The sequence below is a fragment of the Triticum urartu genome, chromosome 2A, assembly GCF_056163025.1.
Source record: "Triticum urartu cultivar PI428250 chromosome 2A, HENAU_Tu73, whole genome shotgun sequence".
In the NCBI taxonomy this organism is placed as follows: Eukaryota; Viridiplantae; Streptophyta; class Magnoliopsida; order Poales; family Poaceae; genus Triticum; species Triticum urartu.
In genome coordinates, this window is record NC_141874.1 from 481,081,323 (window position 1) to 481,098,714 (window position 17,392).

Here is a 17,392-nt window from a genome sequence, read left to right on the forward strand (position 1 = left end):
CATACTGAATACAGCATCGAAGCGGGTCTATCTTATTCCGATGTAACGATTCCATTGAATATTGTGATAGCATCCTTGATTTCAGCTAGCTATTCTCAGTGATATGCTTGCTCCTCTTGGATTTCATTCCATGATAAGTATGTATTGGAAGTTGGAATGCCTAAAGTATTGGTGCATTAGGGTCCTCTTAAGCCTTGTTTCCTTCTTGATCTTACCTTTCCGTTGCTATCACTCGCTCTAGCCTCTCCTGGCCAGAGCTCCCTCTATCAACAACACCCTCACGCGATTGATTCCCTGGATAAGTATGGCTCATATAAGGTATCCTGATCATAGTAATTGTATCATATCTCCTTCTCCTATTGATCTTACCATCCCTCGAGTCCAAGTCTCGGGATGGCGCTTATTAAGGTCCTGTTTCCCCTTGACAGGATCTTCCAGTTCTGGTATCCCTGAAGAGCATTTCCTAGTATGTATTTACTAACCTTAAACGATAGGAGCCGTATTTAGATAGATATCCTATAAATCTATTGATTTTCATTAGCTTGTAAATTCCTTGTGTGAAATAACTCAGAAATTCATTGTGCTAAACTTGTATCTATGCAGTACTGTTTAATGTGGAAGAAGTGTTTTTGTTACTAACAACATAGAAACCATGATACCAGTGCATAAGCATGAAAAACGCACTTTGTGATCAGATTGATCAAGGTTGTAGTCATTCGAATTTACTACTTCGTTAAATGATGGCTGTTTAAAGGTGTCTACCATAGTTTGTTTGGACAATGTCCTTAGTAATCAGGTATGTGACCTTCTTATAACCCACGACATCGGCATGATAGGTGTTAAATACATCCAGTGATGGTGGAGCTAAATCAGCAGGTTTTATATATGGATCCCAAGGTATATACTTATACCAGACAGTACAAAATAACCCTGCGTATACTAGAAAAGCAAAATAACCGTACACATACGACTTAGAATTCTCATCATAAAATGGTATTACTACTTCAACCCACTTGTTTATGATTTCACGTTTCAAAAGGGATTTCAAACCAAGACCGCTATGTGAGAATCGCTGAATAACGTCAAAAGTATCCCTTAAGTAAATATTATCGATAAAAAACAAACCTAGCGAATCATTTATTTCTTTAAACTTATCAAATATATACATTTATATTGTCGCCAGCCTACCTGAGCGTGGAACAAATATTTTATATATACATATTCCATAACTAGAGTTCCATAATTGTGAAACGTGGTATATGGTCGTACGCTAACTCCTATTTGAAAGTCGTGTGGCTCTCTAACAAACATGGAAAACAAACCTATCCTCGGCATCCAACTGTTATAAAAGAATGGAAGCACAATTGTTGTTGGACCTATAAACCCTATTATTTTGGCAATAAAACCATTTAGACCTCTTTGATCTAAATTGGTAAATGTTTTTCGATTTTTCACAAATCTATCAATAGGTGAATTCAAGTAGGAAGTCCAACCACTGTTGGAACTATCTCCACCGTTTGAACTACCACCACCCCATATAAAATGGTGGATTATACCATGATCGTCGTGCTTAGGTGCACTAGTTTTCACATTTGGATTTGTTCCATCATTAGTGGAACTAGAACCATCATTAGGGTTAGGGGAAGTAGAAGTAGATGCATCATTACTGCCACTAGATGCATCATTGTTGATAGGTTCTTTAGCTCCTTCCTCATCCGTTGTATCTTTTTTCTTGGATTTCTTATTATTGTGGAGTTTTTTATCATCATCTTTTTCCCCGTCTCTATTGTATAACGAATTAAGTATCTTCTTAATGGATTGAAAGAATTTCTTCATGATAACAGTATTTTCTATTACTCTCTTATTGGTGGATTTCCTCCGCTTAATTTCGAAATTTACCCAGCCTTTTGAGTACTAGGATCTCCCCCTTATCCTAGCAGATCGGTACCCAGACCATATCCTTGGGCAGCTCGGATGTATCTATCTTTTCGTTCAGATCACATCATCTCGAGCGCGGAATCTTATTAGTGGATCAGAAGACTATGGTGACCCGTAGATCTTCAGATGTTGATTTGCAGAGCAGGGCCGGAATGCGGGGATTGCATTCTTCGAAAAGTATCATATCTTCTTTCCCTAGGGAGAAAGCAGAAACCAGAAACGAGTGGAGGTTCGATCTCTCACCCAAAGCAATTGGGGCTGGTGGAATCTTCCCCTATAGACTCCGAAAAATCATCGTGTACCTTTCCCCTATAGACTCCGAAAAAGCAGCGTGTACCTTTCCCTAAATCCTTCTCCCGTGCATGCTATTCTCGTGTTCCGTGATTAGAAAAGACCTGTTTCTTGTTTTCTTTGAGGTAATAAACGAGCTGTATCCCGCTTTGCCTATCTTGATGTGGAATCTATCGTTGAGCACCCATGAATGCAGGTAGAAGGTGTTTTTTCTTAACTCTTTCCAGGCCTCAGCTTGATTGGACTTCGTCAGCTCTTGTCGTTCAGCTTCCTCTCTCCTCTCTCATCTTGTCTCTCCGTAGACGGCGTTAAAAAGTAAACAGACTTAAAGCAAAGTAGGTTCGATCCTTGTGTTCTATTATATGAAGTAGAAGAAGAAAGAGCCGGGGGGATGGTCTTGGCACCCATGGGTTAATGGTGAAAGCGCTCAAGGAAATAGGGAATGGAATATTCAAATCGATCAGAAGTGCTATGCTTTATGTAATCAGGCTGAAGGCTAACATCTCGCGAGTAGGCCGAGCTAGGATAAGAATTCCAATCAAAAAAGAAGTATGAATTGGGCCCAAAATCACTACTTTACTACCTATGTCGCGTGTCGCGCCACCTAGTACGATAGACTTTTTGCGGGAAAAGAGCAGGTTTTGCCCCAACTTGGACCCAGGGAAACCAAAGAAGAGCTAGTTTCGCCCTGTTTAGTTAGCGGTGGATGAGCTGATTTCTTTTCACTCCTGTTTCAGAGATACAAAACAAAAGTAAAGTGTAGAACGCAATGTTTGAGCTCCAGGCTTTTACGATTCTTCCGATTGACTTCTCTTCTCTGCTCCTAGCTCCGAATGCCAGTATGTAGAGAAGTGATGGAAAGGGTTGTGCTCTTTCATTTGAGAAACTTCCAACCAAAATAGGAATGTTAGAACAGAATATTTAGATACAGGTCCCTTATGAATACTGTACTGAGTAAGATTCATTGAAGAAATGCTTCTCCGAAGCAATAAGTTTGTGGCACAAGCATAGTCTTCTGCTAACCTAGCCTTTCCCATCTTTCTATTAAAACGAATGTAGCTAACGTGAACTAAAAGCAAGCTCTTGTTCGAGGAAGTAGAAATTGTTAGTTGTTGCTAGCTTGAACTGAGTTGTTCCTGTTGGTGCTAGGGTTGCCAAGGGAGTTGTAGCGAGATGCTGCTAATGCAGCTATTTCTGATGTCCGGACGATGCAGCGGAAGTGAAAAGAAAAAGATATGATGCTTAGACCGTTCAGACAGGGATGATGGATTTCTAGATATAGGGTTTATTTGAATGTCTGGCCAAATGCTTACTTTCGTTATGCTTGTCCTGCAAAGCTGGATCTATGGTTCGGTTGCTTTGAATGTCTGTTCCGCCTCTGACCCGGCCCTTACCTCTTTCTTGACTCGGTTTTTCGCAGGGGCATCGAATTCTTTGACAAAAGAAACGCCAGTTTCAAAAGGAATGGCACCGAAAGGTGTCAGATGATGATTGAACTGAACTATCTGAATCTGAAACCGCCGACCCGACTCGTGCTTTTTTGGACTCCGCTTTTGCAGGATCCTGTGAGGCATCGAATTCTTTGGCAAGTCTCTTCTTGCTAGTGTTGTACGGTTTTATTCCTTCGCCCGACATGCTTTCGTGATAAAAGAATCATAGCAACATAGCGTGAGGTTCCATAGGTTGATGAGCCTGATCAGTCGTGTAAGCTATTTACTACAGCCGTCTTAGATGGCCCCAGGTATCCTCTTCGGCTTGATCTTTCCTTTGCTTCGATCGCCAACTTGCACTTCCTTATTCCACTATTGCGATATCTTTGTCCTGGACAAAGACCAAGAGCTGGTGCAGGTGAAAGAATAGCTTATGGGGCTGGAGTCAAAGGAGCTTTCATAGACATAGAAATCATAATAGAAAGAGCAGGCCTGCGAGCAGCGAGTGCCCTTTGTAAGTTGCGAGCCTGCCTTACCGCCCCCCCCCCTTTCTTTTTTGAATTAGAAAGAAGGGGATGAATTAGAAAGAAAGAGATCAGGTTATTTATGATCGGAGAAAAGGAAGGGGCGTGGTTGATGTGTCACTGGGGAACCCGTAGGAAGGGGAGACGACCGGCCTCATTCACATCTGAAATCGCCAACATGAACACAAACGAAATCGTCTGAATTTCGTATAGAAAGAAAAAAAAAGGAAACAAGTAAAAAAGCGTGGTCCCCGGGGATAGGTACTTCGTCCGGCGCGGTATCATTGCTGAGCGATCGCTCGCTATCTGGAAATGGAGTGTTAGTTTCAAATAGAGATTGTGTGGGTGTGAAGTGTACTGAAGATCGAGGTTTTTCTTCTTACTAACTTTGTCAAAGAGGCTAAAAAAACAATAAATGACCAACGAAACTTCGAGTGAGTAGGATAAGGAGGAGTAGTCGGAGGATCTGAGAAGGGAATTAGAGAAAAAAGAGCAGCAGCTCAGTAATAACACCTAGGCTTTTGAATTAACTCTGCGATTTGGAAGACGGAGGAAATGAAAGTAGAAGAAGTTATCGAAACTCGGAACCACATGTTCAATCTTTTTTTAGCGGTTTCCCCAGAGATCTTTATCATTAACGCAACCTTCATTTTGCTCATTCATGGAGTTGTATTTAGTACCTCTAAGAAAGATGATTATCCACCGTTAGTTAGTAATGTGGGTTGGCTTGGATTACTTAGTGTTGCGCGCCTAGGAGGGCAGCGCGCTTGGGATGCGGAGGATCTATTATCGCCCAGCTCCCTAACCTAATGCGGCCGGACCGCAGGGAACCTTAGCATGGGGGGACGTCCTAATCCTTTTGCCGCCGCAAGGCCGGCTAATCGTACGCAGCAGGAGCAAGGGAACTCCCCTGGTTCAGGAAGGCACATGAGTCCGAACGCTATTATGAATGTGCGACCGACACTACACTACGTAGGTACCTGTGCATGCAGGTGAGGCGTCGGTCGGTCCTAGAAACGGCGGCAGCTAGCGAGGAGTTAACGACCGGACGTGCTGCAACCTAGGGATCACCAGGCAGCTCTTTCGCTCTATAGGGATATCGGGGGGGGGGCATAGCACAATTCTTCTTGGAGGAGGGTTTTGGTTTGCCCAGGTGACTGATCCTGCCATAATATACTCCCGCCAATTCTATTGCACCGGCAACCGAAGTCGAACATACATACGACGATCTTCATGCGTGAAGGGACGGGAGGAAAGAAAGGGCGGTAGATGATAATGCGAAAGGGCGCCGCGTCTGGCTTGATAGTAAAGCCAAAGAAAGACGCCCCAAGACAAGATACAACTGTTGGGAAGGGGACATGATCAATAGAACCTGGCTGGATCCGGGCTGGGATAGTGGCGCCCATTCCTAACCAGTTCTGAAAAGGTTCGCTCATGCTGGAGGTACTAACCACTTAGTGATCGGTCCGCTAGTTCACGCAAATCCGAAGAAGTTATCACGGACGAGCCACATGCAGGGAAACTTGCACGTGTGGTTCTGGCCGGGCTTTCCTTCGGTATCTAATAACCTTGCTTCTGCTCGCCGCTGGCGCACCTCTCCTAACTATTGCCCATTTATTATGGAATAATTTTTTTAGGAGGGACAATTTTACATATTTCTGCCAAATCCTTCTATTATTAAGTACGGCTGGTACCATTTCGATGTGTTTCGATTTTTTCGAAAAAGAGAGGTTTGATGCTTCTGAATTCATTGTATTAATTCCACTTCCTACTCGCAGTATGCTCTTAATGATCCCGGCTCATGATTTAATTGCCATGTATTTAGCTATTGAGCTTCAAAGTTTATGTTTTTATGTGATCGCAGCATCAAAAAGAAAGTCTGAATTTTCCACGGAAGCCGGCTCAAAATATTTGATCTTAGGTGCATTTCCCTCTGGAATATTATTGTTCGGGTGCGACCGGACTACTACCGATCAATTTTTTGGAACTTATTTATAGACTTGTAGAGACCCTCTACGTAGTTGTAATTCTAGGGCAATCGATCCACTTTCCCCATAGCCCTAAGGCTGTGTCTCGATCTCCTACGCGCGAAAGATAAGATACGGGAGACGGGGTCCTATGGTATGGGTCTTCGACCCTTGGTCTAATTCCACGACGGAGAGTCGGCGTGGCGTAAAGTGAAGATTGGGGGGAATAGAGCGAAATCCCCGTCTGGGGTATTCCGAAGGTGTAACCTAGGCAACGAAAAAGGGGCCCGATACTTCAACTAAAGGAGCGACCTGTTGGTTCACCAAACCCCGACCCAGTGTCACACGTTCTCCAGGTCCGAAGGGATCCAGTGCCCAACTACCGACTCCTCCCGGAATTGCGTTATCGGAGCCGAGCCAGGAATAGCCGTTAGTGGACACCTACCACTTTTCACCGGTTAGAGAGGCCCTCTTTAATACATTAAGAAAATATGTTCACAGGGGCCAGAAAGACTCGGTCATAGGAACTTAGACCACCTACGCGCTGGTAAACGAAAACCACCTCGACCGGATCTACCGAACGAAGAAGGCCGCCCCGTCGAAAGAATTAACACGCCAAAAGGGCCACCAGCTTTCCCCCAAAAAGGGGAGATCCGCTGCTTACTGCTCACGGAAACATCCGACCTTATGGTCAAGTCGTCCGCCTATCTTTCTGATCTCATTCGTTTTCCGATCGCATAAAAAGTCATGAGATCAAAAAAGAAATGTGAGAATGTAGTTACAGATGTAAAAAAAGTCAATATCTCGTTCTCTTGTTCTTAAATCATGAATTGGATGATGTGCGTTTCATCAAGTATGAACATATTGCATTTTTTGCTATGCAATTTCAGTACCGGATCGACGTCCATTTATTTCTGTGTCCTCATCCGCGTGTATGTCTGTGTTAGATAGGCTCTGGAAGGCCTTACTTTACTAACAGGTAGGGCGCGTTACTTTTATTCTTTTTTTGCTGCTTACCCGCATGTTTAGATTATTTACTTGCCCTTTCACTTTTCCTTCGGCTGTCACCAACTTTGTTCAATGCTAGTCCCTAACCCATGAATAAGGGCTCCGCTGGCTACCGGGTTCAGAGAAGTTTGTAAGCTCTTTCTCTTTTTTCGTTTTTCGCCACCTCCTGTGTCTTTCCGTTTAAGGTCTTTAATTCGGCATTAGCTTCGTTAGAGAAAGCCATGCGTGAACTACAAAGCATGGGATCCTGAACACCACGAAAGAAAGCGTACTACTTTTCAATAAGGTCCGACTTCAGAGAGGAGAGACATGAACTTGTTTTAGGCGTAGAAAAGGCATACGGTATGAAAGATTGATTGAAAAGAGGTAGGGACTGGTCTCGCTGCTAAGGGAGAAGGAGACCTCTGTCGGAGCAAGCTAAAGAGCCCACTTTATATCGTCGATTTCAGGTAAGGCACTCGATCAAGCCTATACATCCGGGAATTTAGCTCCAAACCAAAGACGACTTGCTTTGCTGCATTTCTTGGGCCGGGGCTTTACTTGATTTTGGCGAAAGAAAGGCCATATGATCTACTTTCTGGTGCCGGTCCCTTCACAAAGATAGCCCCTTCTTGCTCTTATTCTTATTCTTATTCTTATTCGGTGGAATACAAGAGTTCTGAAGCTCCTTTCTTTCAAGTGAAAGTTGCCTATCTTTCTTGGTTCGGAATCCAATCCAGTTGAAAACAAACAATTGCCCGATGGCAAAGTCAGATGAAAGGCTAGGAGTGTAAACCACGTACGAGCGTGGCGCAGAAAGCGAAATGTTTTGCAGCGAGTCAAGCGTAATACGATCAAAAGGAAATGGGGTCGATGCTAAAACTCAAACAGTTCCCCAGAGGGGGCCCCGGGTTGAAAGAGCGAGCTACATTCTTTCATAGAAGACAGAAAATAAGAGGACTGATGCTTTCTTACTTCATCTTAATATAGGGATTATAGCATTGGAATTATGGAATTTGAATGGATTGAGTACATCAAGATGAAGAAATTAACGTAATAAGCGATATTCTCAAAAGATTCGGTCATGCCAGAAACCTCAGTGTGCATGGCACTAAAAAAGGGTACAAAGAACCTGAGATGCAAGTAATGGCTGAATAGCCGGGGAAACACTAAATAAAGACAAGTGTCATCCGGACTTACTTGATTGATTGAATCGAGAGATGGAAATGCCATTGAGAGATTAGAAGGGATAGAGAAAACGTCAGATAGAGGTCGTGCTTCTGCTCAGTCCAAAAGAACAATCTGAGTGAGGATAAGGTGGTTTATGTTAGGGTCCGAGAAAGCAACTTGACATGCCAATCCTAACAAGAATTCCACTCTTTCTGGTCATGTCAGAAACCACCTCTTGGAAAGCAGATCGAAAGCCAATCGTTTCAGAAGATGATGACCCTCTTGTGCTCCTACGTTCCTGCTAGTTGGTGGATGAAGAATAGGAGAGAGCTTGCTTGAGTAGAAGATAACCCGCGAGAAGGATGTTTTGTAGCGCTTTCTCATACAAAAGGAAAAGGCGTCACGACCGAAGATAAGGAAAGATCCCAGCTTTTCATTGCTCTGTCGCGCCACCCCTCCTCCCAGAGCCGGTTCTTATCCATATATTTTTCAGCTAAAAGATACGGTATACATATCAATGAAAGCTAGCGCCTTTGGTTCTTGGTACGACTGGTAATTTTTCTCATTTATCGGTCTAGTTGGAAAAATTTCCCCTCAAAGATCAAGTTTTTCTTATATATTATGCTGCGCCCTTGCCCTTAACCTTCCTTTCTCTTCTATAAAAAGGCTGGACGTCAAATGTAACTGATGCTTATATTCTAAATATGACAAGCAAGAAACCTACTATTGCCGTAAACAAAAACCCAAACATTAGTAACTAACAGAGATTTCCTATTCTAACTATTTCCCTATAAACCATGATTGATATACCAATCAAAAAAGACTTATGAAACTAAACTATTCTATTGATTTATGCCCGTGCTTCTTCTTCTGTTTTTGTACGCAGAAGGATGTCTAGGAGGAACAGATCACTGAGGTTAAGGATGAGAAGGTGAAAAGTGAAGATAGAGAATAGATGCCATGAACAAGTGTATCAATTCAAGAGTTAAGGAATACTATTGGGAAGATTGGGCATTGGGTTCATCTTGTTATTGACCATCCCTTTTCAACACATATCTTTTAGTATACGTCTTTTTTAGTTGCTTAAAGATTTCAGATATTGCTTTTTCTGTTATAGGAAGTGTTGCGTTCCCCTTTAGGGTGTTTGTCAGTGGCGTCACCCGATAGGGTGTGTGCCCGGAAGAGAGAAGAAAAACATGTTGCTTGCTATTTCTGGTTGAAGAGCTATTTTTTCCTATCGAACAGGAATTCCGAGGGATGTTTTTTGTTGTCGATTTGTAGCAATAGAAAGATAATGGAAGTGATTGAATAAGTTGGGTCATGAGAATGGAAGTTGGGTCATGTTGATACTAGATCCATGTCTTGATTATTCGACTTTTCCATTCCAATGCACAATACTATGCATTCCATTCCAAAGAGCGGTTTCGGTGGGTTGATACGATTTCCACTTTGACGGTCCTAAGTTGGCATTCTTTGCAGATAACTTCCATCTCGCCATAGACGAAAAGTACCCAATTTCATGCCAAGAGACCATGTAAGGGTTGTACGACCCATCCATATGATAAAAAGACTCACAAGCCTAAGAGCAATTCCTTCCTTCCCTATCATTAATTAAGGACTGGCTTGCTTCGAGAGAAAGGAAATCTGAATTCCATAGTCGTCTTCCTCACGAGCTGGAACAACTAAAGGTGTAGGTTGGAAACATACTTTTTTTCCGTTGGATTGTGCTCCAGAGAATGGAATAGTAACACGCGCTCCCGAGAGGCGGCATTAGTTTATGGTTCGAAAGCACGAGTCACTCCATCCAGCTAGACTTGCATTGATATAGACGATTTGAGCCTTTGAATTTACTTACTACAAAACAAGCTATGTTCTCCTATATATTTCCTTGGGCTCGCTTTACAAAAGAAAAACAAACTACTCCTCTTGATGTGGTCAGAGCGAAGTACTAATAGGCACAGAAACAGCAGGAATATCTTTCATTCATTTCATCTGTATGGTATGACACGACCTCTTTTTGCTCCCCATTTCGTTGGAACTGAGGCCTCTGTCTACCGGCCCGAAAGGAGGGTCTCATGCTTGTAAACTAGCATATATCTTGCACAGAATGAACCTTCCTTCAGTCACAACGAGAAGCACTATCGGGGTCTGAACGAATAGAAAACACAATCAACACTTCATATCAAAGTCAACCAACGTTTATCATATAGAGCGGAATCTTCATTCTAATTTGATTAGCCAACCCTCCCTCGAGTCGTATGCTTTCTGATCACTCTCCTATGCTGGTTACTTTTCTTTCAAACGTTACGTCGTTGCAGGTCCTCGCCCTTCAGGTTGAAGGAGATGTGTACTCGACTTCCTTTAAGTAAGTGGTGGCCCATAATAGTAGAGATGTATAACAACAGTAGCTTAACCAAAGGGATAGACTTGAACTCTTCCACACCCCCTTGCCAGAGGTTTTAAGAGAACAACCTTTTGGGGATACCAATTCCACCCATTCGCAGCAAAGGAACTAGCACTTTCTTAAGCTTTCCACCGTTCTTGCTTATTCCCCTTACTTACCCAATGAAAGATATAGATTGGAAATTGGAAGATGGTCGTCCATAGTTATCTTGTTGAAAATACCCTCCCTTACTCATCAAAACGTTGGAAGCGACTTGAGATATCTTTTGGGAAGAGAGAATAACTATAGATGCTCGATATGCATATTGATCAATCGATCTCCGCGTCCTGCCAGTTCGCTAAGTAGACTCACTCTACCGAGGGGCAGAAGAAGATCAAGCCGATAAGGGGAAGCGCGCGGACCCGACTTCTTCCTTTTATGCTGAAACTAGGGCTCCCTCTGGGTAATTCTACCTATCCGTTTGGACCACGTACCTAGATCAAGTCAATCATTTCAATCTAAGTTGTCCTCAGCTACAGCAAAAACAGAAGAAAGCAACAAGTTCTCCGTTTCCTGTTCCCAAAGGGTGTGAATGGAATCAATAATTATATATATATATATATAAAGTTGACGTAAGCTGTATGCATTCGGTGCCCTCAAGTAGGTACGACTATGGATCATTCTATTCCTTTCCTTTAGGTAGTCCTAAAAAGCAAAACATAATGGTAGAGGATGAAGGAAACAAAGAATGAAGTCTGCACCTTTGACTACTGATGAACCGCCATTTCATTCTTTTCTTCTTTGTTCGGCTTTCACAAGCAAGATACCTTGAAGCAGGTGACAGTCTATAGCCCAGGAGAGTACCATTGCTGACATGATACAATTGGCCTTCCTCTTCAGATTTATTTAGAACTTCAAGCATTCAAGGCAAGGTTGTGCAATCTCTCGTACCTGCGAGAAAAGGGCTTATTTACTACTTTTTATCGATCAATGGTCCACCGGTCCCATCCAATGAGTGGTATCTGAGTATCATAGTATCATAAGAAAGTTCATTTGTACACCCGCTTATCTTTCTATAGAAACTTATCTCTAAATGATTTTTAGATAGGATGTTTCTGGAATTACCCCTGCTACGTAGAATGGGATAGTGTCAACGTCCTTCATTATAGTACCGAAGATGCTCGTAGGCTGGTCGATGGAAAGGATGGCTTTTATTCAAAGAGATGGAGATCCTGGTTTAGCAGCGGTTGCCCGTCCTTGGGTTTATGTCGAGCTTTTCGTATTAAGCACTGGGAGCAGAGAAATCCTAGGGTTGCTTTGTCTTCCTCTTCTGTTCTTAAATATAACTGAAAAGCATCCTGTTTCTTTAGTTGCCTCAAAGCTCAGGATCTCCCCATGTTTCTTCTGGAGATGTGTCAGTGGCTTTGCAATGATGCCGAAATGGCGAACGAAGCGCCTGTAATAGCCGGCCAAACCTAAGAAGCTGCGGACTTCTTTGACTGATTGCGGAGAAGACCAGTTGGCAATGTTCTTAATTTTGTGGGTTTCAGTGGCAACCCCATGCTGGCTGATAGTATGGCCCAAATAGGATAACTGGCGTTGAGCGAAAGAGCACTTTGAGCGTTTGACTTGCACTAAAGGTTTATATGATGCGGTGGTCAGAGAGAGCTAACCTAAGGAGCGAGCTTGTTGTAGTTGGTCTAAAGGGGGAAATAAAGGACTGTCCCGCTACTACTTCCTTGATTCCCGGGAAAGAAGGAAGACCGAGGGTAACTAACTCTTCCTTCTGAAAAATCTATATCCCAGCTCGTTTTCATCGAGCCTTCCCCCCGTTTGGAGTATAGCCAAGTGGTAAGGCATCGGTTTTTGGTACCGGCATGCAAAGGTTCGAATCCTTTTACTCCAGAGCATACTTATTCTAGAAAATAGAAAAAGAAAAAGAAAGTCTCATCCCTAATAAATAAATGAAAGTAGATTTACATTATTTTTGTATTTCTAGGGGGAATGTTGAGGCAAACTTACGATGCTGACAAGCTGGTTAGGTGCCGAGTTGGATTAGACATCGCAGGTTTCAGTTTAAGAATTGGGAAGAGGTTAAGAACCTAGTGGAATCCACTGCGAGGGGAAGTGCTGAAGTGAAGAAAAGCCCCAATTTTTGAGAGGATTGCATAATTGGAGAGTAGAATTGGAGCAAAGCCGTGATCTGGTAGGCGACTGGTACAAGTGCTAGACTGGAGCTAGACAAGAAGCATTGAGCAGGAACTTGAGCAATTCCAGAAACCTTAGAAGAAACTGGATATGTGGCAACAAGAAGGGCTTAGCCAGAATCTTGAAACAGGTATGATACCGGCACATATCAGCCTGATGTGATGTACCTGAATTCATTCATGTTCTGTGGAGTCTTTCTTTTAATATTCTTATTTTTTCTCAGTTTAATTAGGAAGCAAATGCGGTTTCAAGATGAACTCAACCTCGAAAAGGAATTCAATTAGCTGTGCAGTTAGCCCTTTTATCTTTAATAATTGGTTGAAATGGATATTGCCTGTCACTTGAAAATAAGGTTGTTTCATTTAGAATTCAGCAAGTTTCTTAGAAAATTGTTGTTAAATAGGTTGACGTTCCACTGGGAATGGAATAACAAAGGCTTTTGGCAGTTTGTGGATCGAGATGTGATTCGCTTTTTGAGTAATAGTTTCTTTCATTTGGTGTGCTCTTCCTGGAACCGGTAATAGGAAAAATTTGGTGCATTCTACTTTGCTGTTATGGTATTTACAATCCTTGAATTGTTTGAACCTGACTCTCATTATCTGTCTTCATGGTCTTGAGGGTATTTTGGATATCGTGGAGGTAACTGACGATGAATTCGTCTCTTGCCTCACCGATCTGAACACGGAGTTTCCGAAGCTACAAGAGTGCTTGGTTAAACGGTGCCATTAAGTTTCAACTGTCTTTAAACTTACTACTTCAAGTGCAATTATCAACTCCTTGCAAAATTGTTGGCTTTCTCATCTACAAAAGGCAACTCTGGTATGAAAGGAAACAGATAATTAGGTTCCACTCACTACGTCAACTAAAGCAACTGCATCTGGAGCACTTACCAGGGAAAATCGAATAAATAATGACGTAGTACGAGGGGATTTTTTTTCTAACTATTGCCATCCTGTGTTCAGTTCCCATTTCGTAGTAGGAGACAGACTCAAAGTCAATAGATTCCTGTCCTTTTCTATAGAAATAGGCTTGGTCAAGTGCTTAAAAAAGTGTTGACCCGAATGATTTCAATGAATTGCTATTTGGTCAGATTGGAACAATTGGATTCGAAAGGAAAGAAAGACTGTGAACGAAGAGGGCCGCCCATGATCGATTGGATTCGGCAAATAAAGTAGAGGGCCCGCCCGTGTCACCACCAGTCCACCGAACCAGCTGTAGATCGCTAACTCTCTTGTCGACGCCCGGAACTTATGTACGAGTTAAGAATGAATTGTTCCCGAGTAGAGAGGGCAGGATAAGGATTCAGTAAGAAGGAGAGTCTACTTATGGAAATGCCATCCTCTCTTTCCTCAGTAACGGAGTGACTAGCTACCCCGACTTTTTATTCCAGTTCCATTCTTACTGGTGCAGGAGTCCAAAGTGCATCTTCCAACTCCCTAACTGCGTCTTCCATGAAGTTCGGGAGACCCCTCACGTGCCGCTGCCCGTGAGACTCGCCTTTGTACACTTTGCGCACCGCTTCGACTAGACCCCGCTACTACCTCGTATCCAAATACCTGCGATCTAGCTCATTCTTTTTTAAGCCCTGCAAGCCTAATAGAACCTTGTTTCCTGGGCCAAGTCAGCCTATAAGTAAGTAGGGCTGAAGACAATTTGTTTGTTAGTTTTTCAATCTTCTTCCTTCTATGCTTAGAGTAAGTGGAAATGACCTCCTTGATCAGCAAGTAAGCGAGCGGTAGTTCAGTCTCCGACAAGTGAGGCCGAATAGCCCCAGGTGTCCTTTTCCTTCTAAACTAGCTGCTCTCGCTTGACTCTTCTAGTGAGCAAGCAAACTGGTCGGGGAACAGGGTCGGATCAAAGTAAGGAATGGGAATAGCACTCACTCGTTGAAGGTAAGCCAGAAACAGGGGTTGTCCTCTCCCTTACTTAAGTCCTAGTCCATCTTTTCGTGCCCCAAAGGGGAAGTCAAGCAATAATGAGGGAACTTGACCCACACCTGACGAAAGAGTTTGGTAGCTCGAAGGAAGCAGAAGCAAAACCTGCTTTCTTTCTGTCCCAACCTCCAAGGGTTCCTCCCTGTATGACATAGTCCATTGGATTGGGGCAATGGTACGCACCTATGTTTGGTGTCCCCTCTCTCACTTCCTCGTCAGATCCTGGTCCCAAAGGGCAATACATTGAGTCGGAAAGACGGGGGGCTTTCGTAAATTCCATTCTGTAGCCGAACTAGCCCCTGGATCAGCTCTCATAGTGGGAGAATCAGAGTCAAGTTAGGCGCAAAAGAGGGGGTTGACATCATTCGTCGTGATTGGATCAATCAGACTCCCCCACAGGAAATGCCAAGGGGCGCCCTTTCTCATTATCATCTACCGCCCATTTCTTCATCATCTGCTGCTGCCTTAAGTGCGTAAAGTAGGCTCAGCTTCTTAGGTTTCTAAATATCTTGTAGTAGCCGAAGGTAGTCCAGTCCGCTTGTTAGATTGAATTGAATCTTATATAACCTACGTAGCTAAAGAGAAAATCATAATAGTCTAAGTGGACCTCTCAAAGGTATAAATAAGTAGACATTAGTCTTACTGGTTCGGTCTTTTTCTTTTTTTGTTATGATGCCCACATTTCATACTTCTCAATTCTTATTTATTCAAGGGTTCGTATGTACTGAGTGACTCTAGGTCTATTCAGATGCAGCTTCAAGAGAGCTTTATTCGGCCTTTGTATGACCGTCTTCCCTTCCTGTCTATCTCCTTCGGTCAGGTAGTTCTGCTTCCGATGCCGGAGGAGCAGGGTGGGATAGAAGGGTAGTTTCTGAGTTCGAGATGTCTGAGCTTGGAGGTTCCGCTTCTCTAATGTGATAATAAAGCAACAAGCAACGCCGCTCCCGTGCGCTCATCCCTTGCTTGTTCTTGAGCGCTAGTCATTCATCCCTAGCTGGGTTCTTGGGATATCTTGATTCTCTTTATGATGATGTAAGGGTCGGCAACAATGAATAAGGAATCGATCGGAAGTTCGCGCCAATCGATCTTTTGTAGGAGTAGGAGGTAGCGCGAATCCCCTCTTTCTTCGTTTAGAAGAGTGCTGGACCTCCACAACGTCAAACCATAGAACACAGCTCCTTTCGGTCGAACCCTAGGAAAGACGACTTTACCTTTTTCGTAGATAGTCTGAGTTCGAGCTACTGTAGTCTCCCCCGTTGACCTTCTTTTTTAGATAGAATCCTCAATGAGTGGAAAGGACTCCCAAACTTGCTCCACAGTACTATACCATACAGAGCCGCGCCCTTGTGATATGATAAGAAGAAAAGGGGCCAGGCCGCCCTCTTTTCTTTTCCGCACCAAGCCTTCTTGTAAAATCGGGTGTATAGCTCAGTTGGTAGAGCATTGGGCTTTTAACCTAATGGTCGCAGGTTCAAGTCCTGCTATACCCAAAACAAAAAAAACCACTCTTGTATTCGTAAGGATGCATAGTAGCCTTCAAAGAGCACTCTTTGGCCTTGAGAAAAGCCCCTTTCTCATCAACATCTCTACTTCGCTCGTTGTTTGAGGTAAGTATAAAGGAGATCAGACTGGCTCGGTCATTGATAGGCCGGCCTTCTCCTTATTCATTGGATAGGGCGCGGGGGAAAGTCAAGTCAAGCACTAGTTAGTTGGGGTGGGACGCACCAAAGCAGCGTTCGTTGCACTAGCGCCTTATCTTTTGAAGCTAAACAGAGGCTCGAAAGACGGAGTACGTCCGAAGTCGTTGGCTGCCTTTTTGTAGTGCGCAAGTCAGAGTGAACTTCTTCTTCTGTTCTGCGAATCTACTAACGAGAACTGCCGTACAGTCCTATCTTTTTTTAAGAAAGATCGTAGATGAACGTTTCGTTTCGTTACCTAAGTAGTTGAGCAATTCATTCCAAGGTAAACAAAGAGGTATTTCCTTTTCTCGTTCAGTCCTTCTCTCCTTCCATCCCAGTAGGCCTATTCATGCTTTTTTGCTATCCATCTTGATCAAATAGAAGAAGGGGAAATTCAGACTAGGCAAAACACCTCAAAAAGTGAAAAAAAGATAAAACAACTTTCTTATTGTCAAGTAGTAAACCATAGTTCTCATCCTAGGAAACCATATCGATCATCGGTTCAGAGCTCCCAACTACGAAGCTCTTTTCTAGAGCGAGTCAACAATTCGTGGATCCATGGTTTGGATGAAGCTATGTACCCGGGTAGAGATGATTTGTCTCAAAGATGTTCCGCTCATCCAAGAATCTGAAACTTCATCTACATAAACTCATAAATAGCCCTTTCCTTTCTTTTCTTGACTTAAAAAGGTAATCAATCCTTTCTTTTCATCTTTTATCAAGTCTTCCTCTTCCTGATTGAGTCAATCAGGGATAGAAATTCGGATCAACTATGAGGAGTAGGGCTGCTGGGCAAGTGAATGAACTCTGTCCTAGGCATTTCCAATAAGTTCAGTGAAGTGAGGGCGAAGCCTTTTTTGAGAGGGAAAATACACTCCCAA

At 43.1% G+C, this 17,392-nt stretch overlaps 1 non-coding gene across 1 annotated transcript; it reads left to right on the top strand.

Moving 5' to 3' along the window:
• Positions 1–16,249: 16,249 nt before the first annotated feature.
• On the top strand, positions 16,250–16,322 carry TRNAK-UUU (transfer RNA lysine (anticodon UUU)). The gene has a single exon. It is a non-coding gene; the product is annotated as a tRNA-Lys (tRNA).
• The last annotated feature ends 1,070 nt before the right edge of the window (positions 16,323–17,392 follow it).